At 46.2% G+C, this 24,858-nt stretch overlaps 1 protein-coding gene across 2 annotated transcripts in view; it reads right to left on the reverse strand.

Moving 5' to 3' along the window:
• The window catches only part of WNT3A (Wnt family member 3A), a 120,488-nt gene that overhangs the window by 55,529 nt on the left and 40,101 nt on the right, over nt 1-24,858 (reverse strand). Inside the window, exon 1 of one of the 2 annotated variants that reach the window (XM_077809533.1) lies at nt 3,048-3,064. The exons of the other annotated variant lie outside the window; for it this stretch is intronic. The gene's annotated coding sequence lies outside the window, so the exon portion shown is untranslated. Of the gene's footprint in view, nt 1-3,047; nt 3,065-24,858 lie in introns of those variants that run through there. 2 annotated transcript variants of the gene reach the window in all.

The raw sequence follows: 24,858 nt of genomic DNA on the forward strand, positions 1-24,858 counted from the left end.
GGAGCTGATCATCAGGGCCCACTGGCGGGTGGGGGGAGCTGGGGGGATAGGGGGGAGGAGCTGATCAGCGTGGCTGCCAGTAGGTGCTGAGCACTCACTATATAAGTCGGAGCTTATGGCTGAAGCCCTAAGGGTCTCATCCAGCTATTACTGAAATCAGTGGCAAAGTTCCCATTGACTTCAATGGTTCAGGGCCAACCCCCGAGGGGCTTTGTCTCATTCCTGTTGAAGTCTTTGGGAGGCTTTCCATGTATTTGAACAGGAGCTACATTAGGTCTGAAGAGCCCAATCCTATCTAGTTAGACTCATGATAATAATAATCCTAGCTAGCTCTTGCCAGCCCCCACATTTTGAACCCACTGGGACTAGTGAGAGTAAGGGACTCGCCATAGGAATAAGAGTTTGCCAGGTCATGCCTTTGATACTGCTGCTGGAAAATCACCTTAGGTACAAATCCTGGTAGAAATAATTCTAAATGAAAATATATTTGCGTTTCACACAGCTCCTTCCTTAATATGTAAAGAAACAGCCATGCCTTTCTCTGGCTATGTGACAGCCACAGAAGGCAGCTTTCTGCAGCTGTGAGCAGCATAACCATGTCCTCGCGGTGTCATTGGCCGCTAAGATGGTGTAATGTAAACTTGGCATTTCATTGGTGAACTGGGTGGTCACTTGACCTCCAGCTGGAGAATTGTGGGGTAGATTCTCTTAACTTTCTGTCCATCATGCACATTTCAGTAACGCTCTGTTAAACTCAGTTATCTTCCTAAATCACTTCAAGACTCCGAAGCACAATTGCTCCAATCACGGCACTTTCCATCGGCCTCTCTCTAGTGTGTCTAATATTTAAACAAAACCACTTGATCTCTGTCTACAAAGTTCACCGGCTTCTACCATGGAGAAGCCCCAGATTCTTTGTTGTCTTTGGCCATCTGGAGTTAGTGATGTGCCGAGCTCAGAAACAAACAAACCAACAAAAAGGTTGGGAAAAGTTTGGATAAACCCCTGAAGTTCAGAAACTTGCTTCGAGGTTACCCAAAGCTTTTGAGGTCTGCTAGCTCCCAACACCCATCCTTCTCATTTTTCCCAGCAACCAGCTCCCTTCTTCTGCCTCCTCAACTCCTTCTTCTTGTCCTGATCCCAAGCAGATCTTCTACATTTTGGCAATGTTGAGAATACAGTGGGTAGGGGAGACATTTTTCAAGTTTGGTGTTTTCTCTTGGTTAGGATGTGTGGTGTTCAGTAAATCCTTCGCTGCCCTCTGGGATCTAGCCAGCCATTTGTCTCCAAATCTCATGCATTTCAGGGCTTCCCAGAACGTGTTGCCAACTCCCCTCTTCCCTCTTGTCACTAGAAAAGCACTAGAACTTGAGAGATTTGTAAATGTTGAGCCTCAGAACAGGTTCTGCTCAAATTTGGGGTGGGGAGAAGGGTCAGGTGATTTTTCTTCAAGCTAGTTTGCCCGTCCCCACCCTTAATTTAAGAGAAACCTGGAATATCCATTCCTGTGAGCAGTCTAAACAAAGACAATACAATGCTATTCTACATATTCACAACCAACGTTCTTGGTTTAATCTTTAACCTTTACCTACCCTAAAGTGTATAATTCAATCCATAGTTACCATTTTTCTTTGCAATGCACTACCCTCCTTACCCAAATCAACTGAACCTGCTCCTCCAATCAGTCAGTAGTTGACCTAAGTGCCTAATCCCCTTCTCTATCCACCACACCAGACACCATTTTCAGAGCTCTGCTTCTAGGATCAAATTGCTCCAGAAAAAGAGAGTTCTGTCTACGCTACAGAGCTTCTGAGCTGGTCGACACTATAAAGTTAAGTCAACATAGCTACGTTGCTCAGGGGTGTGAAAAAGTCACTCCCCTGAGAGATGTAAGGGCAATCTAAGCGTTGGTGTAGATACTGCTAGATCAATGGAAGAATTCTTCCGTCGACCTAGTTTCCGCCTCTCGGAGAAGTAGATTTACTTCCGCCCCTGGAGTTAGTGTCTACATGACAGCACTGAAGTTGTGCCACTGTAGCATTTCTAATGTAGACGTGCCCTACGCTGGTATAGCTCAACACATCAGCGGGTCAATGCAGCAACTTTCACCAACTTCCTGTTAGAGCTTTCCAAAGTTCTTGCTACACCAATAACAGTTGGTAGAGGGGAATACACCCTACACGGCCCGCTTAGCCCATATCGCTATGAACTCTTTGGCTTTTTGCATTGTCTATTTGCCATTCATGACCAAGAGCACCTTCACTGGCTCCAACCATTACTAAGACACCCTCACTGGAAGTCCTTGGAAGCCACCAGCCATTAGCAAAATAGCTGCCTTTATGAAACATTATACAGCCAGGATGAAATTCTCCCCTGTGCAGAAGGCCTATCACAAGGCCAATGCACAACTTACATCCAGCGTAAGCTTTGTTTTGAGAACTGAGCAACACAAGTGACACTAATAATTCTGATTCCTAGACTTAAGTCAATCCCAGTGTAAAGCAAGCACCTAAACTCGCTGGAGCGGCACCTGCTTACATCGGGTGTGAATTTAGCCAACTGTATCTTAATTTGCACTGTATCCTTCTCTTACAGGTACCTCTGTGCTTCTTCCCATGCTGCCATCTTTGCATGGGATCCCTGAAAGAGGTAACCTGCCTCTCCTCCTTCAGATCTCTCCTCATGACCCACTTACCTTCCCAAATGCAGACCCCCCTACTCCTCTCTCTGCCTAACGTTCTCTCTCCTTCTGCCATGTCTATCTTAGGGCCCAATCATATTCCCTTGATTCACACAAATACGGGATCCTCTTTGCTTGGGTCTGACCCCTTCTGTCTGGCAGAGGGCAGCTTAGGGGAGGAGTGGCCAGATTAAGAAGTTGCACATCATTCCTCTACCCCCAAAAGAGCCCTGTGAAAATCACGGCACAAAGGTAACACAAGGAGCATTTGAGGAGGAGGAGGGCCAGCTGTGAAAGTCCTGGTAGCGAGGATCCCAGCCTGAGAGGGAAAAGGGGAATGAGGAGCTGATGTGGAAGCTCACATGGCCTCCTCTCAGATAGCCATAGCCTCCTATAGATACCTCAGGACCTGTGGAGATCTCAGGGAAGCCATAGGGTTTGTGGGCCAGACCCAAGGTGAGAGAACCATTCAGGATGCACTTTGAGAGAAGAACCCTATGGAGATTTCCTCCTTTTCAGTTCTCTCCCCATTTCCCATGGAAAAGGGGACAACCAGGTCCTTATGTTGTAAGATCATCCAGGGCAAGGACTTTTCATGTCGCCTTAGTCAGTAAAGCACCATACACCGTGACAACTGTCAACACCAAGCAGCAAACTACCAGTAGTTAACAGGGACACCTAATTCCATTATGCAACATTTAAACAGCACCGTTTCCAGTGCCATACTCCTAGCAAAGGGGAGCCTCTAAAGGTTGGGAGGGTCAGCTGAGGCAAGCATCTCAGCACGCAGACATTCGAAGACTGAAAAGGATATTTACCAGCATAAGGATGCTCTTGGGAAAAACAGAGCCACGGGAAAAGAACAGCCCTGTGAAGTCTCCATGGATGGAACCTCCATGAATGGAAGACAACAATGGCCGGTCTGTGTGCAGTGGACTCATGGGACTGAAGCCAGAGTTTGTCTCTTTCCTTGCCCCATTCCCTCCAATAAAAAAGTCTTGATTCCTAGTCTCCATGAAAGAATGTACCCACTGTTCTGGCTTCAGGAAACTCAAATGCCATGGTGATGGACCCCCCCACCCCCCTACAAAAACACACACAGGCAGATAGCTAGACAGACGGATGGAGCCATTTGGAAAATGCCAATTATTTTTACAGGAATTTTTGAATTTAAAAATATATATATACTTTCTGTGAATTTTTTTTCTCTTTTCTGACAAAAAATAAAAACCGATAAATGCTTGAAAACTGGTTTTGGGCAAAAAATAATTATCCCCCCATTTTTTTAAAACGGAAAATGCAGGTTGCTGAGGGGACGGGACAGATTTCTTTGCTATTTTTCCATTTTAAAAAAAGACAAATTGGGTCAAAATGAACATTTTCCATAGAAATTTTGGTTAAAAAGCATTATTTTGGCCACCAAAAAAAAAAAAGTTTTGATAAAAAAATAACAGCTCTTGGAGATCGTGTGGCTGCCAGATACATGTGAAATATTGAATATTCCATTAAGATCGGTTTGGGTTTTTCAGTTATACATCCTGTGCCCAATAAATCAAAATAAAATACAATCCTTGTTTTTCAAATCATCATAGAATCATGGAATCATAAAAATGCAGGCCTGGAAGGGACCTCAAGAGGTCACCGAGTGCATCTCCCCATGCTGAGGTAGGATTAATTAGACCTAGACCATCCTTGACAGGTGTTTGTCTGACATGTTTTTAAAAAACCTCCATTAATGGGGATTCCACAACCTCCCCAGGTAACCAGTTCCAGTGCTTAAATAGCCTTACAGTTAAAATTTTTTCCCTAATATCTAAGCTAAATCTCCCTTGCTGCAAAGTAAGCCAATTACGTCTTGTCCTATTCTGAGTGGACACAGAGAACAATTGATCGCTGTCCTCTTTATAGCAACCTTTTACATATTTGAAGTCAGTCATTATGTCCCCCCTCAGCCTTCTCCTCTCTAGACTAAATGTGCCCGATCCTTTCATCCTTACTTCATAGCTCAGGTTTTCTGAACCTCTTTTCATTTTTGCTGCGCACCTCTGGATCCATTTGAGTTTGTCCACACCTTTCTTAAGTTGTGGTGCCCAAAACTGGACACAGCACTGCAGCTTAGGCCTCCTCAGTGCCAAGCAGAGCAGGACAGTTACTTCCCAAGTCTTACATACGACTCTCCTGTTAATATGTCCCTGAATTGCATTTGCCTTTTGTGCAACTGCATCACTTTGCTGATACACCTCCTTCCACTCAAAGGGCGAGGTGTATTTCTTTGACTTGTACCTTTTTAAATAGTTCAGACAAATGCAGGTCCTAGTTCTAATGCTCTCAGAAGTTCTGAGGAAATTCACAATAGACTAAGGCGATTTCTGATACCTGATCTTTACTCTCATAAAATAGCCCTGAGCATGGATGGCTGGTGAACTGGCCATTGGGGAAGGCTAGTCCCCAGCCCCTCCCCTTCTGCCCAAGACCCAATCCCTCCCCATCCTTCTGCCCCCCCTCCCCTGCAGGCACCCAGAGAACCCCTACCGCAGCCACCGGCCCCCCCAGCCCCAGAGCACCGGGTAGCTGGGCGTGTAGCTTGGCCCCAGTGCCCCCAGCCCCAGAGCACAGGTCGGCTGGGCGGTGTGGTCCCAGCTCCCCCAGCACCAGGCGGGCAGCGGCGTTGCCCCGACCCCAGCCCTGGGCCTTGCAAGCACCAGTGCCAGAGGCCCCAGCCATCCCGAGTCCCGGCGGCAGGCTGGCCCACCCCAGCCCCAGCCACCTTGGGCCACAGAAGAGCGGGAACTGCAGGAAGTGGTCTGGGGGCAGAGCATGGGCGAGGCCCCACCAGGCTGTTTGGGGAGGCTCAGCCTCCCCCAGCCTATGATACCCACCACCCATGCGCCTGAAGTGATATGATTAAGTTACTGACTTATATATAGATAGGGCCCTACCAAATTCACCGCCATGAAAAACGCGTCGCAGGTTGTGAAATCTGGTCTCCCACTGTGAAATCTGGTCTTTTGTGTGCTTTTACCCTATACTGTACAGGTTTCCCGGGGGAGACCGGCATTTCTCAAATTGGGGGTCCTGACCCAAAGGGTCGCAAGGTTATTTTAGAGGGGTCGCAGTATTGCCATCCTTACTTCTGCACTGTCTTCAGAGCTGGGCAGCCGAAGAACAGTGGCTGTTGGCCGGGCACCCAGCTCTGAAGGCAGCACCCCTCCAGCAGCGGCATAGAAGTAAGGGTGGCAATACCAGACCATGGTGGTGGCGGCTGGCGGTGGCTCTGCCTTCAGAGCTGGGCTCCCGGCCACCAGCTGCTGCTCTCCAGCTTCCCAGCTCTGAAGGCAGCGCTGCTGCCAGCCGCATCGCAGAAGTGAGTGTAGCAGGGCCACGACCCCCCCCTCCCCGCACACCATAGCCTTGTGACACCCGCACGTCTCCTTTCAGGGTCAGGACCCGCTACAATTACAACACCATAACATTTCAGGTTTAAGTAGCTGAAATAATTAAATTTACGATTTTTAAACTCCTATGACCATGCAATTGACCAAAATGGACCCTGAGTTTGGTAGGGCCCTATATATAGACACATACAAGTACGTACCATGGGCGCTGTAACAGGTGGGGCCAGCGGGCCATCGCTCCATCACTTTCTACTGGCCATCAGGACGAGTGACAGGGGGAGGGGGCAGAGAGGAGTGAGCAAGGGGCAGAGTCGTGGGGCAAGAGGCGGTGTGGGGGCTCAGGGAAAGGGGCAGTGCATGGGCGGGGACTTGGGGAGAAGAGGCGGTGCAGGGGCAGAGGCTCGGGGGGGAAAGGGTGGTGAGGGGGCAGGGCACCGGTGGCCCCTCCACTTTTAGGAAGCTGCCACTGCTCCTGGTGTGTACATAGTACCATGTACGGGTCTGATTGTACAAAGACTTATACATGCAGGTAACTTCAGTTCCACAAGTACTTTCATCACCCCTTCCCTGCTCCAACAAGAACATGTATGTAGTGCCTTTCAACAGAGGATCCCTGCGTGCTTTCAGCAAAGGAGACATAGGAAACGCTTCACTGACCACAGAAATACAGCTACCTCTGGTGTGGAAAGCGGCAGCTATTTAACAGTGCACAACAACAGAACCCAACAGTTTGGATCCGGAAGTGGAGAATACCATACTCCGCAGAAAGTTCAGGTGGACTGGAAGGAGGTAGAATGAATGATCTAAACTGAGATTTGGCCAGGAGAATTCATTCCAACGGGAACTAAAGACCATCACAAAGCTCACCACCTCCCACTCCAAGTGCAAGGTGCATTGGACTGCACCTTCTCTAGTATAAACATATAGCAAATGTGTGTTTGCGCATTCTAAAAGAAATGTCCAAAACAAAACAATCCACTGCTCACAGTTTTCCCACGGGGAGAGGATGAGAGAACAAACGTGAGGAAAGTTAGTCGCATTGCTTAATGAATGACTGGAAGATGCTCAGATCCTATGGTGTTGAGCACAATGTAAGACCACAATAGAATAGGACACTAGAATTAACAGCCCAGCTTCTTGCAAAAAGTGCCCGGAGCTCTTTAATTACCATAGGCAATTAGGTCTTCTCTTTTACATATGAACTGAAAGACAGCCGCTTAGTGACCCCTCAAGCCACACCAAGGACAATTACAATGGCATCACCTGTACAACATTCTACCTTGTCCTGGTCTTCCCCCTCACTTCTGAGGCTGGGAACTTCTGCTTGTCTTGCGAGAGCTGCTAACCCCACAGCACAAGGCATTATAGCTGCATTCTCCTTAATGTTTCAATCTGCCACCTACCCCGCAGTTTATGAGAGCTGTAAATCTCATGGTTATAATGAACTCACATAATGACAGGTTTCAGAGTAGCAGCCGTGTTAGTCTGTATTGGCAAAAAGATCAGGAGGACTTTGGCACCTTAGAGACGAACAAATTTCTTTGAGCATAAGCTTTCGTGAGCTACAGCTCACTTGCATCTGATGAAGTGGGTTTTAGCCCATGAAAGCTGATGCTCAAATCAATTGGTTAGTCTCTAAGGTGCCACAAGTCCTCCTGTTCTTTTCACACAATGATATTGCGGATGAATACAGTTACCCGGGATGAATAAACTATGGGCACAACTGTTATCTGCAGCTGAAAGCAGTGTTCATGTGAACATTTTTGCTGCTGTGCTTCATGCCATTTCGTGACCGACAAATATCTTTTATTCGCGGTGTGTAGAAACTAGGTCTTTCTGGGGGCTTGCAGTGCAAAGGCCACACCTGGCTCATTGGACAACACCCCCATCTATGCTCAGAAAATTCCCACGCCCTGGCACCATTTTGTATGTAAATGAGGCAGATTTTCTGATTCATTCGTGACAAAATGTGGGAACCCCCCCTCCCCAAAACAAACACATACTGGGTACAATTGAAAAACACTTAAGTGATTTAGGCACTTAGGGCCAGACCTTTAAAGGTATTTAGATGCCTATCACTGAAATCAATGGGAGTTAGGCATCTAAATGTCATTAAAAATTTGGCCTTTAGGAGCCTAAATCTCCTTGAAAGTCAGTGAGATTTAGACTCCTCAGAGCCAGATCCTCAAAGGTATTTAGGTGTCTAATTCTCATTGATTTAAACAGGAGTTAGGCATGTCAGACCTTTGAGGATTTGGGCCTTGCATTCCTGAGACACTTGAAAAATGTGTCTCCTAAATCAGGAAATCAGCAAAATTTGGCTCCTAAATCACTTAGACAGTTTTACCCCTAAGGCAACTAAGTGGCTAAGTCACTGTTGAAATGAGATCTATAGATGAAACACACTATGTAAGACCTAGGCATTACAGTGATAATGATGACGATGAAAATTGTATCCAATTTCCTCATAGTTCTGCACTAAGCCATGTATATTTCACACTCACTCCACCGCAGATGGCTTTTTAAAGCTACGTTTTGCACACCCAGAACGCACACTAGCTAATGTCAGAAAGCTAATTCTTTGGAATTAACTGAGTCATCAGGCTTAGGAAATGTGTGAACTCACGCTACAGTGTTCTCCCAGAAAAATAACAAATTGATTTCATTCTTACAGGCTACGGCATGCTATATAATTGAAGACATTGCCTTGTCAACTCAGACCGGTCTGACCGACTTGAGACATTGCTTACAGCCGTTTACAAAGCCATAAAATTTCCTCCTCTTTGTTTTCCCCCCATTTTGCGCTCTCTCTTTCCCGGATGAATCCCTACGAAAGACTTAAGTCATAAAATACTGCTATGGAAAACTAAGGGAGAGGCCTTGATTAAGGAAAGCATCCCAATTCTAGAGAGCAGTCAAGCACTTGCTTAATTTTAATATTTGAAAGGACTTAAGGACCCTCTTAAAACTGAGCCCATGTTTAATTGCTTTGCTGAATCAGGGCCTATATGAGGAACATAGTGCGTGTTAAGGGGTTGTGTGTTTTTCTAATTATTGATATTGAGCTAAAGAGTATAAATTGAAGCCCTGGAGGCTGGCTTCCTCTTTATATCCACAGAAGAGTATTGATGATTTCGCCCACCCCTGCACTGCTCCTGAACCATGACTTAGAAGGACCGCCACCACAGCTGGCATGAGAATGGGCTCTCCAGGGTCATTTAACCCTTGGCCTCTCTGCTGAGGCTGCCAGTCTACAAGTCAATTTGACCACTTTGCCCCAAACCATCTCTGTGCTTTTGTCCACACTACCCCTATATTTGGGCTCAGAGATGACCCGTGCCTGCCAATAGTGTGGAGGGCAGAGTGAGGGCAGCTGGCTTCAGCAGCGTTAGTGAGCATGCACAATACAAGCCAAGCAGCAGATCTTGCGGGTGACGTGACCCCGTGTCACCTCTACATGGGCTTTGATAAGTTTATAGGCAACAATGCACCTGTCACTAATAACAGGTTCTTTACTCAGGAGGCTACATGCGAAATTTTTTACTGAATCTGAGACTGGTGGAGCACACATAGAGACTTTATAGGGTTATTTCCTACAGACACGCGTAATTAAAATAATAGACAAATGTAACAACACAAGGAAAATACAACAATATGTCCCCTCTACATTGTGCATACGCACGACTCGACCCTTAGAAGTGAAGATGGAAAGAAAAGTAAGTGGAGACCATCATGAATGTAGATGACATTTGAGCTGCCAACCACTTGTGATCCCAGCTGAAGGTTGGCCATACACCCTATTTTATACCTTCTTTTCCCCAACACCCACACATAGAATCATAGAATCATAGAATATCAGAGTTGGAAGGGACCTCTGGAGGTCATCTAGTCCAACCCCCTGCCCAGAGCAGGACCAATCCCAACTAAATCATCCCAGCCAGGGCTTTGTCAAGCCTGACCTTAAAAACTTCTAAGGAAGGGCATTCCACCACCTCCCTAGGTAACGCATTTGGTGACCATATTTACACCGGTTTCCAGCCACCAGTCCAGGCATAGCTGTCTGGGAAACCATGACTGGAGTTCCGATTGTTGCATCAATGCATGGGTCAATATTTGCAACAGGCTCACGTGGCTACCTCGTGATTTCACATACTAAAAATTCCCTCCCACCCCCCACAAAAATCCATTCTTTTGTGGTTCTACACTATATTTGTTTATCACAAGCTACATATGGACAGGTTTCAGTCTTATAACCCTAGGTCACTTACTTATGCTAACTTATGTGTTACTTCGTGCTAACTAACATATAACTACTAGGCTTCAGCTCATTGCCAAGCCCACCTTAACGTTACTGTGTATACTGGACATTGCATTGCAGCTCTGTTGACTTCCCTCCCAACTATTACAAGCAGTTTATCAAATAATATGTAAATTAAACTCATAGCGTCTCCAGAATCAGGACATGAGTCATAGGTCAACAGGATCCTTTCCTAGCCCTGCTCGAACGAGTCATCGCCCCTCTTTCCATTCAACCACTGCTAAAGTCTCAGGCCCTGATTCTTGTTTACACAATGTTGACACTGCAGTCCTGGGGGCGGAGGAGGGGGAAATGTTGCAACACAGACAGATGGACCTGAGCTAGCTTTAATCTAGCCAGCTCAGGCAGCGGTAGAAGTGAAGCTGTGGCAGCATGAGCTAGAGAAACCTACCTGGCACCTTGGGTAGTTATTCAAGCTGCCACAGCTTCACTGCTGTTGACACCCATGTTCGCTAGATGAAAGCTAGCTCAGGTGTGTCTACAGTAGCTGCAATCACACCTCCGATGGCAGCGTAGATGTATCCTAAGCCTACTTTACACAGCTCTGGCAGGATGAAGGGTCTATACGCATAAGTTAGATCGACATCCCTGAGCGGCAGAGCTGTACCAGCCAACCTCCCAGGGTCGATGCAGCTAGGACAGATGAATGCTTCTGTCACCCACAGCTACCGTTATTTGGGGAGGCGGTGTTCCTACAGCTATGAAAAACCCCCTTCTGCTGGTGTTGGCGGTGCCTACGCTACGGGGTTATGCAGCACAGCTGCAATGGTATAGCCATGCTGATAGAGTCACTCTAGTATAGATGTACTCTGGATTCAAAGGGGGCAGATCAGAAGGCTTTGATTTGGGGGTTGCTCTGCTCTGGAGATTCTGGAGGCCAGCCAGCTAGGTGCTGCACAAACATAGTCAATGCCAGTTCTTGCCCCCCAAAACATCCAGTTCATGCATTTGTCCCATATTCTTTTTGTCCTCCCTGCAAAGTAGGATGAGAGTGTTTTGGGCCTGCGTTTTGCCCACAGCCTGGGTTTGCTCTGGGGAAGAGCTGTGTTGGCTGTGATTTCACAGCTGTTCTGGCCAAGGAGAAGATGGGTCCTCTCATTTGTGTCACGGTGATGGCATATATCTCACAGACAAGGGTTCTTAAACTTTTCCACAGGGTGGGCTATGTCTTAATGGAGATATTTTCTGTGGACACTTCCCTTCCTACTCACAATAGCCCGGGCCACCTCTCTTACCCTTTGTGATCATATAACAGTCCTATGGCAATGGAATCACTTGCTAATGTGGGAAAGTTACATTACAGCTGGTCGGGGAATTGGGGATTTTCCTTGCAACCCCCCGCAAACCTGCCCAAAACAAATACAAAAATTAGTTTTCTGGGAGGTTTTATGATACTCAAAAATGTCTTTGACAAAAATGAAAATTCGAGGGGTAAAATTTCCATTATCCCAAGCAACTAGTTTCTGCTAGGAAAAAACCCTCAGTCATAGAATCATAGAAATATAGGCCTGGAAGGGACCTTCATAGGTCATCTAGTCCAGTTCCTGGCCTCATGGCAAGACTAAGTATTATCTAGACCACCCTTGACAGGTGTTTGTCTAACCTGCTCTTAAAAACCTCCAAAGATGAAGATTCCACAACCTCCCTAGATCATTTGGTCCAGTGCTTAACTACCCTGACAGTCAGGACATTTTTCCAAATGTCCAACCTAAACCTCTCCTGCTGCAATTTAAGCCCATTGCTTCTTGTCCTGTCCTCAGTGGATAAAGAGAAAAATGTATCACCCTTCCTCTTTATAATAACCTTAGGTACCTGAAGGCTGTTATGTCCCCCCTCAATCTTCTTTTCTCCATCTTAAACTATCCCAATTTTTCTAATCTTTCCTCAGAGGTCATGTTTTTTAGACCTTTCATCACTCTTGTCACTCTCCTCTGGACTTTCTCCAATTTGTCCTCATCTTTCTCAAAATGTGGTGTCCAGAACTGGACACAATACTCCAGTTGAGGCCTGGGTGATTTGACAATGTTCAGCCAGCTTTGAGTAACATTAGGAAAGTATTGAATGTGTTTGCAGGCTGTCTATGAATGCAATTTAGTAGCTGGAAATAAGGAGGCAGTGCCATGTGACAAGCCAGCTCTCCACAGGCCACTAGCAAATACTCTGCATATAACCACGGCATCTATGGACCACAGGATGGATTAGTGGGCAGAGTGCAGAAAAAGTGGTCAAAACTGCATGATAAATACTATTTGTCACGTGGCTCTGCTGTGGTTATATAGCTATAGATAGGTGTAAAGCTACTTTGCAAGGGGTCCTTTGAGATGAAAGTTTTTATTCAATGGCATGTAGGAAGAAGAGGGGAAATTAAATTCACTTCCCAGAATGAGGCCACCGCTGTTGAGGGAAGCACGATAAATCTTAGTGGAACTGGCAACTCAGTTGGAACACTGAGGCACCCGATGGCCTCTGATCAGGCAAGGAAATTTCAGGCACGGTCAGCTAACTGGCTACCTCCATTTAGGTTAAACGTCCCAACGTCCTATGTCCATTTAGTTGCAAACCCCTTCTCATGTTGCGGAATATACCAGCTACTGTTCCAACTGATCTCAGTGGAACATTGCTGGATGGTGTGAAGCGTGGCAGGGGACGAGCCGGCGAAGGGCTAAAGGGGGCTTTCATCAGTGTGTATACTGCAGGCTGATGTCTCTGGAGTGGTTGGAGATTGTCTCTTGCCCACCCGTAGCCCTGGCACAAATGACTTCACACCCAGTGACTCAGAAGCGCAGTTGCTTGGCATTCCTCAGCACGGCCTCACCCGATAGTTTTATGGGGATCTGGTAAACCCTAATCCCAATGACAATGACAGCCAGTGAGTCAGTCCTCACGCAGTCATTGGGTGCTGGTGAGACGGGGGAAGACGGCTGGCATAGAATCATAGAATATCAGGGTTGGAAGGGACCTCCAGAGGTCATCTAATCCAACCCCCAGCTCAAAGCAGGACCAATCCCCAATTTCTGCCCCAGATCCCTAAATGGTCCCCTCAAGGATTGAGCTCACAACCCTGGGTTTAGCAGGCCAATGCTCAAACCACTGAGCTATCCCTCCTCCCCCCAAGGCATGAGAGAGGAAGAGTGTGGGAGGGAGCTGAGGAAGGCAAGAATTAGGAGAAAACAGGGGAGGGGATTGGGCACTGTGTGCAGGGACTGGGAGAACCAATCCAAATGTCTGAGCTGGAAACAGGAGGGTGAACATGGAGACGGGGAGGGCAAAGGAAGCCATGTCTAATGGGGACAGGAAGCCGTTCGGAACAAGAAGCAGCCAGCAGAGGGGACTTGTATGGGGCTGCATCAAATCGGAGCCGCGCCCACAGAGCTTTTCCTACAGCGTCTTAGAGTTAATGATTTCTTTCCTCAAGCAGCTGTGGGAAGGCAGGCAGCCTGCCAGATAGCAATCGATTAGCAGATGGCTGTTCACTATCAGGCAGCGATACCAGCTTGGACACGCAGAGGGAAAGCAGCCAAGAGTTCTGTAAAGCAATCCCAGCCTTCTGCTGGGAGCTCCTGTGCCAAGGTATCTCTTGTGTTTACTTTAAAACCCTCCTCCTGCTAATACTAATAATAACAACAAAGCTCCAGGGTCAACGGGTTTGACAGATGGATTTTCCCTAGCGTGGGTTTCTTCTTGTCACCTGCAGAACTGATGTGCTTGCGGGATTATGCAAGGTTAATAATCATTCAGCTTCTCAGGAGGCCTGACCCATGACAACGGCCTATGGGAGGGCAGCGTCCCTGGGGGAAACTGAAGCATACTCCAGATCTCAGGTGGGGACACTGCTTGGCTGTGCATGCTAGCCCCACCCACTTCTGCTTGGGGCACGCCCCGCCACCCTGCCCCTGACGTGGAGGATTCCGCCTTGATGATGAAATCCACAGGTGCCCCTTTAAGGGGGAGTTAAGGATCAGGCTCCTAAACTTTGGGCTTGTTTACACGGTGGGGTAATGCACTATGGGGTGTGATGTGGGACTCATTAATTAGTCCGTGTAGATGCTGTTGGTGCTCAGTGCTGTTTGAAACAGTACTCCACTAGGGAGTTTTTAGTGTGCACCATGAGTCCACATGAACCAGTTAGAAATCACACCCTTGTTGTCCCCCTTGCCATATTGTCTAGATGAGCTCTTTGAAAACACTCAAGCATTTGTAAAATAGCTTTTCGGTAATGTACATGTGATACACAGAATACCTCGTGGTGGGGGGTGTAAAGCTATTCTTAGTGCTGGCTTGACTTGCCTTCCACAATTCACGGCTTTGTTAGCCGTGAGTAACCTTTTCACACGAGATGCAATTGGCCTGTGGAACTCATTGCCACAAGGTATTGTTGAGGCCAAGAGCTCAGCTGACCACATATTGCTACAGAGAACAAGAATGTCCAGAGTTATCACAGTAAATACTCGACAAACAAACATGAGATTTGGAAGGGCTATAAACTCTCCAGCTTCAGGCCTTAAGCCAACCGCCAACTGTGAGAGTCAGGAGGAAACATTCCCTGTGGGCAGGTTATCTTGCAGCTGCCTACTGCAGAGTTTCTTGCACCTTCCTCTGAAGCAGCTCTGGTGCTGGCCACTGTCACTGATAAGATATGGGACCTGATGGACCACAGATTGGTTCTATGAGTAATGGCACCAACCCAAATACATGCTGATTAAACCTTTATAGTAGATCGCACCAGCATGCCTTCTCCTTCTACCTCTTGCATCCCCTCACCCTTGCTTTGTGCACACACCCCCACCCCCACCCCCACCCTACACACACCTTTATTCTAGACCACACCTGCATGCATTCTCCTTCTCCCTCTTCTGATCCCTCCCTTTTTCTCTCTGAGCACACATATACACCACACTATTGTCCCCTGTAAATTTCAGGTTAAGATGTTCCATTCTAGTGGAAGTGAAGCATCAGGCAGAGCCAGTGGCTTCTCTCTGGACAGTCCCTTAGGTCTCTTATCAGTATGACTGAGTAAACCTAGGAAAGTCTGGAGTTCGGAATTGGTTTGGCCAACTTTCCCAAAGCCTGGGTGAGTATCTGAAGACACGCAGCCCCTGAGTGCTCCTCAGAAGGTGGAAGGATAATTCAGAGCCTCGTACTTCTCTGCAGGCAACTCTTTGGCCAGGCAAAGGACCTGTTTTTTATGGGTGTCCAAGGGGAACTGCAAGCAACCCTGTTGCGTCAACAAAGGTCATTGCAATGCAAAGGGATAGAAGCCCTCTCCTGAGGAAACGCAACAAACCAACACAGAGATTCTTATTTTAACCAGGAACAGAGACAAATACTCAGGGAAATGTCACAGTGAGGCCAAATATTGAGGAGAGGACAGCGTCACGGGGACCCTGTGCCTGTTTGCTTCACTTAGCTACTTGCTAGCATGCCAAAAACCCTCCTCTCCCCTCAAACAGGAAATAACCAGGCAGGTGAAGGATCATCATGGAAGTTTGGGAACTCCTCTGAACTGTGGGAACACTAGGTTTGAAATCTTATGAAAAGAGTGAAATTCTGTTGGAAAGCTACACCATTTCAACCCCTCAGATTCCCAGAGTATGCGGAAGCCTGGGATTTGAACTCAGGCTCAGGCCTAAGTCCCCTCCTATCCACACACAAATCCCACTAACCCAAGGTCCCAGGGCCCCCTGGGGGTGGAGGGTCCAAGCCAGAGTCAACCTGGGACCCAGGATTCAAGCCCTATTGCTTTGCAGTGTAGACGCAGCCCTGCTGGATTTGTGCTCTGGGCAGCTGCCAAAAGTATCCCAGAATCCTACAGGTTGACTTTCTTTGTCCTCCGACAATCAAGTTTGGTGGAGAGTCAGTTTTTCTCACACTGCACCAGGAACAAAAGGCTAGAGCAGCCATATTTTGGGAGGGCGCTAGGAAGTTGGCATATGGGTGGCTGGACTCGGTCCCACATAATGCAGTGTGGGCACTGGAGCCCCAGGCTGGGACTCAACAGTTCCTAACCGGGGGTTACAAATGAGTGTAGACGCTCGAGCCCTAGGTTAAGAAACCCAGGGTCAGCGAACTCAAGGTTTACTAACCTCCTGTATAACACAGACCATTACATTTCACTCAGTTACCCCTGTCCTGAGTCCAATATCTCACAGAAAGGCAGCCATCCTTGAGCTGAAGATATCAAGAGATAGAGAATCCACCACTTTCCTTGTTAATTTGTTCCACTGATTAGACACCCCCACTGTTAAACACGTGTGCCTAATTTCCCATTTGAATTTGGCTGGCTTATGGATCCAGCCCTTCTGAAGCCATTCTGCTTCCGACCCGAGCCAGAATCATGAAGTGCAGTGCAGAGGCATGTGGCAATCGAATGCAATGGGCCGGATGTGTCTCCTTCCTGGGCCAGTGTAACCCCATGGAACAAATGGTGTCACTCCGGTGTTCTGGCACTGCGAACAAGATCAGAATACGGTCCAGCGTGAAAGGCAGGGAGGGGCATTTAATACAGTTTTGTTCAAGTCCCAACAAAGGTCCAATTTGGCTTTGATTGGAACCATTAAAAAAAAAAAATCAGAGCCACTTCACTCACACCCTAAAAAGGCTCCGGGGTCATTTACTCCTGCTGTAGAAAATGACTGTGGAAAAGAACACACCAGCTTCCTATAGGAAGTGCTGTCTGTTGTGTGTTCCCTTCAATGAGCGCGATCCCACCAAGCAAAGAGGGAGTCGGTGCTTGGGAGGAGGAGAAGTGTAATGCTGTTTAAGGTGGCCCTTGGAAAAGGGATGGGGCAGCGATTTCCTCCCCTCCCCCGATTTGGCTTTCCCCCGAGCTGCTCCCCTAAGCTCTAACCTACTTTTACTTTCCAAGCAGAAAGCTGCTGCTGGTGGTGGGGTTGCTGATGCATATTTCAAACAAGCCCGTGCATGGGATCCGAGACACAGTACTTTGCACTGCCGCCCCGGGCCATAGATTCGCCTGCTTCCATCGACAGCACGTTTTGCTTCATAAAGAATGTGCAGGCCCTCACCTCGAGCTATTTATCTGGAGTGCTCGGGAGAAACGAGAGAGAGGGAGAAAGCACGACATGCCGTGCTGGCAGCGAGCCCCGTCCTGCATACCTGTGAGCGGCCAAACGCTGACCTCTGCAAAAGAGCCAGTCCGTCCCCGGCTGATGATCCAGGATTGCTCCCTACAGTCTGTTCCCATCCTGTGCAACCTGGGTATAAGTGATGCACTCATCTGGTGCTTCTACCCCTGCTCCTGGGAGGCTGTCTTACTGGGCCTCATCCTGAGAGGTGCTGGTGGTTGTCACGAACAGGAGCTGCAGAGGCTCGCCTCTTCTCAGGATCAGGCCCCTCTGAGTTCACAGCGAGCACCATTTTTCTGGAGAGTCAAACTTTCTTTGCTCCAGTTTCATAGATTCATACATATTAAGGTCAGAAGGGACCATGATGATCATCTAGTCCGACCTCCTGCACAACACAGGCCACAGAATCGCACCCACCCACTCCTGCGAAAAACCTCTCACCTATGTCTGAGCTATTGAAGTCCTCAGATCATGGTTTAAAGACTTCCAGGAGCAGAGAATCCTCCAGCAAGTGACCCACGCCCCATGCTACAGAGGAAGGCAAAAAACCTCCAGGGCCTCTTCCAATCTGCCCTGGAGGAAAATTCCTTCCCGACCCCAAATATGGTGATTAGATAAATCCTGAGCATATGGGCAAGATTCACCAGCCAGATACCCAGGAAAGAATTCTCTGTAGTAACTCAGATCCCACCCCATCTAGCATCCCATCACAGGCCATTGGGCCTATTTATCATGAATATTTAAAGATCAATTAATTACCAAAATCATGTTATCCCATCATACCATCTCCTCCATAAACTTATCGAGTGTAATCTTAAAGCCAGAAAGGTCTTTTGCCCCCACTGCTTCCCTTGGAAGGCTATTCCAAAACTTCTGATGGTTAGAAACCTTCGTCTAATTTCAAGTCTAAACTTCCCAATGACCAGTTTATATCCATTTGTTCTTGTGTCCAGATTGGTATTAAGCTTAAATAATTCTTCTCCCTCTCCGGTATTTATCCCTCTGATATATTTATAGAGAGCAATCATATCTTCCCTCAGCCTTCTTTTGGTTAGGCTAAACAAGCCAAGCTCCTTGAGTCTCCTTTCATAAGGCAGGTTTTCCATTCCACGGATCATCCTAGTAGCCCTTCTCTGTATCTGTTCCAGTTTGAATTCATCCTTCTTAAACCTGGGAGACCAGAACTGCACACAGTATTCCAGGTGAGGTCTCACCAGTGCCTTGTATAATGGTACTAACACCTCCTTAGCTCTACTGGAAATACCTCGCCTGATGCATCCCAAGACCACATTAGCTTTTTTCACAGCCATCTCTCTTACATGTGCCCTGCTGGTTCACTAATTATTACTATTATTTATGTTACAGCAGTGCCTAGGAGCCGCAGTTAAGGATCAGGTTCGCTTGTGCCAGGTGCCGTACGGAGAATTAACAACAAGACAATCCCAGCCCCGGAGAGCTCTATATGCCAGATAGTACAGAGAGGGGTGAATGAAACAGACAAATAGGGAAGGGGTGGGCTGGGAGGACAAGGAACAGAGGTTAGCAGAAGAGCAGAAGTCAGAGCTGGCCACTTGACTAACTCAAATTTCTCCCTCCTTTGTTTTAACACTTCTCAAACAATGGTAAATAAAAGGGAAATCTCCCTGAATTTTCAAGCTGTACAAATGCGGATCCTTTAAAACAGGAGGGGAGGAATCTTTAACTAAGTCCATATTCATTGCAGCTGGTAGGAACATTAACCACAAAAGGCTTTTTCATGGAAAAACACTGTTTCGCTGAAGCTGAAACATTTCACAAAGACGTATCGGTTTTGACGGGAATGTTTCTGAGGCCCAGGGTGGACTCAGTTCCAGAGAGAGAGCCCTGAATCAAAACCCGGCACTTTTGGGTGCAATTCTGTTTCACAAAACTATTTTAAAGGTTTTGTTTTTACTCCAAATTCAAAACCCCAAAGCTGTGATGAAATGTCATTGTGTCTGGCCAGTTCTAATATTCATCCCGACAAGCACAAGCATCATCCCATTCTCCTGGTTCCTTTTCTCCAACATACCCTGGCTTTAAGGGACAAGTGAAACACACTCAGTAGAGTCCCATTCCAGTCATGGAGGACACATTCCAACCCAAGCCATATGGCCACTGGTTATTACTGCCGTATGTATGGCCTTGAATAGAGCCACCTATGGTCAAGTCCCTTTGGAGGATAGAATATTGCAGTGATTTGGAGTAAGCAGTTGCTTACATGGTGCCATAATAATAATAATGTGTCCTTTTTCCCAACCTTTGTCTAGCCTATTTAGATTAGACTGTAAACTCCTCATGGCAGAGACTCTCTCATACTAGGTGTATGTACAGTGCCTAGCACAATGGGGCCCTGATGCTCAGCTGGTGCCACTAGGGGCTAAAGCAATACAATTAATAAATAATAACAGAAGTGTCACCTGATGGAAGGTGAGGCACGGAGTGACCCAGGGCTGATGGCTGAGGATTCTGGGGGAACCAAGAAGAAACAGAATGAGAATGTCTACGTAAAGCGACAGTGAATGTAAACATGTTTTTTGAAGTAAGAAGATACAAGAGCATTAAAAAGAAAAAAGTATATCATATATGATTTGTGCAACCAATTCTGTTCTCACTGATAGTGGAGTAAATCCATTGGTTTCAATGGTGCAGCTCCAGATTTACACTGAAGTAAGAAACAGTAGATCTTGCCTATATACAGTAGACAAATGCAAACATATACATATGAAAGAGGAATTAATTTGTCCAGCTCTGGGGTGGCACAAAGCAGCACAAGTAAACAGATGTTTAGGACAGGAAGTGTAGAAGAAAACTGTACTGAATGGAAATAAGGCGAATTTAGGTAGGCATAATGTAATTATGCAAAGTGGGCTTGGAGGCTAACGTTTCTGCTCTTGGGAAAAGTGCCATGACATCTGTAATCAGCTGGAGTAGTCAGGGTCTTGGTTTTATGGTTTATCCATCAGATCCATGGAACAGTGACCATGTTTCCCTTGCTGAGTCAGTTGTTAAGCAGATTCAAAGGGAAGATTGCCATATACATATATAACAAATGGGAAAAGGGGGACATTGATAGTAATGAATGTAAATTAAATGTTAAAGAATGCAGACAAATGATGAGGGAAGCTAAAGGTAACAATGAAAAATTCATGGCTGGTAGGGTAAAGAACAATAAGAAGGATTTTTTAAAAGTATATCAGAAAGAAAAGGAATCCTAACAATGAATTAGGTCCATTACTAAAGTGGAGATGGTAAAATTGTCAATCATGGTCCAGACGTGGAAGAAGTGTTCCATAAATATTTCTGTTCTGCATTTTGGAATAAAGCTGGATGAAGGATTCATATCGTATAACAATGGTGAAATACTTTCCATTCCAACAATAACTAAAGAGGATATTAAAAAGTAATTGCTAAAGTTAATGATTTTTTAAAAATAGACAACTTCCACTTAAGTGTTTTTAAAGAGTTGGCCAAGGAACTCTCTGGATCATGGATATTAATTTTTAATAAATCTTGGCATGCTGACAGAATACCAGAGGACTGGAAAAAGTATAAATAATTTTAAAGAGTAAATGGAATGACCTGGGATAATTGTAGACCTGTTAGATTGTCACTGATCCTGGTCAAAATAATGGAGAGGATGGTATAGGACTCAATCAATAAAGAGCTAAAGTATTATAATGTAATAAATGCCAGTCAACCTGGTTTGATGGAAAATAGTTCATGTCAAACAAACCTGATATATTTTTAATGAGATTAAAAGTTTGGCTGATAATGGTAATTCTGTTGACATAATACTTTTGGTTATCTGTAAGGCATTTGACTTAGTAGTGCACGATATTTTGACTGAAAAGTGGTAACATACTAAATCAATATAGCACATAGGAAATGGATTAAAAGCTGCCTGACTGATAGATCTTCAAAAGCAACTGTTACTGGGGAATCATCATTGAATAGGGGTGTTTCTCGGAGGGTCCCACAGAGACCAGTTTTCTGCTCAATGCTCTTTAATACTTTTATCAATGATCTGAAGAAAATATAAAACCATGATTGATAAAGTTTGCAGATGACACAAACTGGTGATGTGACTGATAAATAATGATAAGCACAAGGCTGTCATACACAGTGATTTGGATCGGTTGGTAAACAGGATCAGGTCAAACAACATGCGTTTTAATAGGGGCAAATGCAAGGTCATACATCTAGGAACAAAGAACACAGGTCACACTTACAGGATAAGGAAACTGTATCCTGGAAAGCAGCAACTCTGAAGAGGACTTTGGGTATGTTTACACAGCAACTGGACACCCATGGCTGACCCGTGCTAGCTGACTCGGTGGGAGGGTCCCAGAGCTTGGGCTCCAGCAATCTACACAGCAAAGGAACAGCCTCACAGCCTGAGCCCCGTGAGCCAAAGTCAGCAAGCATGGGCCAGCTGTGGGTTTTTCTTTGCTGTGTAGACATACCTTTAGAGGTCATGATGGATAACCAGCAGAACATGAACTCCCAGTGTGATGCTGTGGCTAAGAGGGCTAATGCAATTCTTGGATGTATAAGCAGGTGACAATCAAGGGTATATCAGACAAACGTACGTACAACAAGATCCACCGATGAGAAGCTGAAGCTTGACAGATTCAAACTGGAAATAAAATGCAAATTTTTGACAGTGAAGGTGATTATAATCTTTAGAACAATTTAGGATCGTAGGTCTCAAACCCATGTCTGCAGGCAGTCCTTAGACTGCAGCTACTAACCTGCAGCTTGCTAGTACCAGCAAGAAATGTGGGGTGGGGGACCCTACCTCACCAGAGACAGCACTTGTGAAGCTCCTGTCTTGGAGGGGATGTCTGACCTCTCTGAAAGGCTCCGGTTTGCTATTTAAGCTGGAAGGAGGCACAGGAAGCTGTCTGAGCAACTAGGTGAATCCCTGTGTGGCTCCTGAGCTCTGCCTTGCTTCTGCTTCTGCACCCCAACCCTGGCTACTGCTCTGCTCTGACCCTTGGCTTGATTCTGGACTCTGTCTCTGATCCTGGGCTCTGGTTTCTAACTCCTTGTCTAACCCTACTAGGCCTGATTGCCTATGTCCTGGTCCACAACAGGTATCTAGTGGATTCTTACATTACTTGAAGTATTTTAAATCAAGATGGGGAGGGTGGGTGGGGTGAGGGATTTTTAAAAGTTCCTAGGATTTAGGACTTTTAAAAATTCAGTGACTTTTTCCCAAGGCTTCTTGAAACGCAATATAATTTAGGCTCCTAAGTCACATAGGCACTGTGGAAAATGCCATTTATAAAACAGATACTCTAGTTCAACCACCACAAGTTACTGGGTTTGGTGCAGGAATCGCTGGGTGTAACTTTCAGGCTAGTGGAGGTCAGACTAAATGATGGTAACAGTCCCTCCAGTTCTTACAATCTATGACTCAGACTAAATTACCAGCACTCCGTCATGCAGCACTTCGATTTCCTTGGAGGTCTCCCACCCAAGTGCTGACCCATCCCTAAACCTGCTTTGGTTAGGAGATCTGACAAGATCAGGCGTGAGATGGCGTATGGTGCAAGTCAGAAAGTCCCCTATCGCTGGGCTTCTAAACCTCTCTAATCAGTAGACCTTTCATTCCTATCATCCCAAAGGGTTGAATGTTAAGATCTGCCTCAGACATTGGGATGCAGTATTATCCACTACCCTATAAATAGCTGCGCAGGTTAGAACTGGATAAGCTTAGAAGCCCCTTCCTGGCCAGCAAACTCTTTCCTGACATTCTGATTCATAAACAATCCAGCTGATGCATTATTACTTCACCATTCTGCAGCTCCTGCTTTAAGAGGAATCCATCCCAATGTGGATTGGAACCAGGGGCATGGCAGGTCTTAAAGTCTTAAAGGCACATGCCTAAAAACCAGTGCTTTTCTGTTCCCCTCCTCCTAGCTGTTGATTCACACCACTTCCTTGTTCCCACTCAGCGATGAGTTTATATTTTCATATACATTCCAGTAGCATTAGCTTTACACTCAGGATCTCTTTGTGAATGGTGTTAGACCCGGGCAGGCCCCAAACAAATAGCATTGCATTAGGACATACACTTATTGCTTCTTTGTGCCACCAACGTCATGCCATGAAGATGCAACATTATCAGCCCAAGAGGTAGCTTCTATGTCCCCATGACTAGCCCCATAGGTGAGATGGGGGAGTCTACATGGCTTGGGTCTCCATTATAAGAGAAACCCTCTTTTAGCGGAAGGAAATACGAGTGTTTACAGCTACTGCCCAACTCCAGTTCATCTGCTGGTTGCTGCGGCCGAAGGGAACCTAAGAAGTCTGACAGGTTTCAGAGTAGCAGCCGTGTTAGTCTGTATCAGCAAAAAGAAAAGGCCACAAGTTCTCCTTTTCTTTTTAGGAATTCTGAAGCACAGCAGAAGGTTTGCTGAGTTGCTCTGCATCTCATACCCAGAACGCTGTTTCAAGTCATGCCTGTTTCCTAAATGCACGATAGTGCCTAGGAGCCCCAGTCACAGACCAGCATGTCATTGTGCTAGGTGCTGTACAAACACAGCCTAAACATTACAGCCTTGCCGGGATCAAAATGATTTTCCCCCCCAACCATTAAAAAAAATAAAATCACTAGCTCAGAAAAAACAAAAGCCTGTCTTAGAGCCAATAAATATACCGTTCCGTTTTACTCTCGTCCAGCAACATTACCAGATTTCATTCCTGCCTTGTTTGTTTGTTTATTATGAGCACATGCCAACAAAAAGCCTTGTGGGTGCTTTACATCAAACATCATAATAATCGTAAAACAAACCCAATGGCCCAGCCACAATTCCCACAGCATTGTCAACCTATATTAAAGAGCAGCAGCCTGAGACAAAGCCTATTGAAGTCAATGGAAAAACTCCCACTGAGGTCAGTAGGTTTTTTTTTAATCAGAGCCTAGGTGAGCTGCTACCTGCTAACAGCTAGTGCAGCTTCCAAGCAGGGGTGCTGGAACAATTTTTATAGTGGGGGTGACAGGATGGAAACCATGGAAACCATGAATTTGGGGTTTGTTATTACTACTTCTGCCATGCCCCTAGTTCCAGCACCACTGCTTCCAATCCAAGCCAGCTTCAAGGACAGCCCAAATAGGAGCCAGTTACAGTAATCAGTTCTGGAAGCTGTTAGAGCCCTGGTTGAGTGTGTGTGCCTATGTCTAGTTATATTTCCACCAATACATCTTCACCCGTTTATTATATTACACACACACACACACAAACCCTACTTGAACAGAACGTTAGTAAGGCTGCAAAGTCAAGTAGTCAAAAGCTTGCAAGTGCTAGAATCAAGGTTGCTTGTGGAACCTTAATTTGACACCCTTGTGCGTAT

Source organism: Eretmochelys imbricata, chromosome 2 (genome assembly GCF_965152235.1).
Source record: "Eretmochelys imbricata isolate rEreImb1 chromosome 2, rEreImb1.hap1, whole genome shotgun sequence".
NCBI lineage: Eukaryota > Metazoa > Chordata > Testudines > Cheloniidae > Eretmochelys > Eretmochelys imbricata.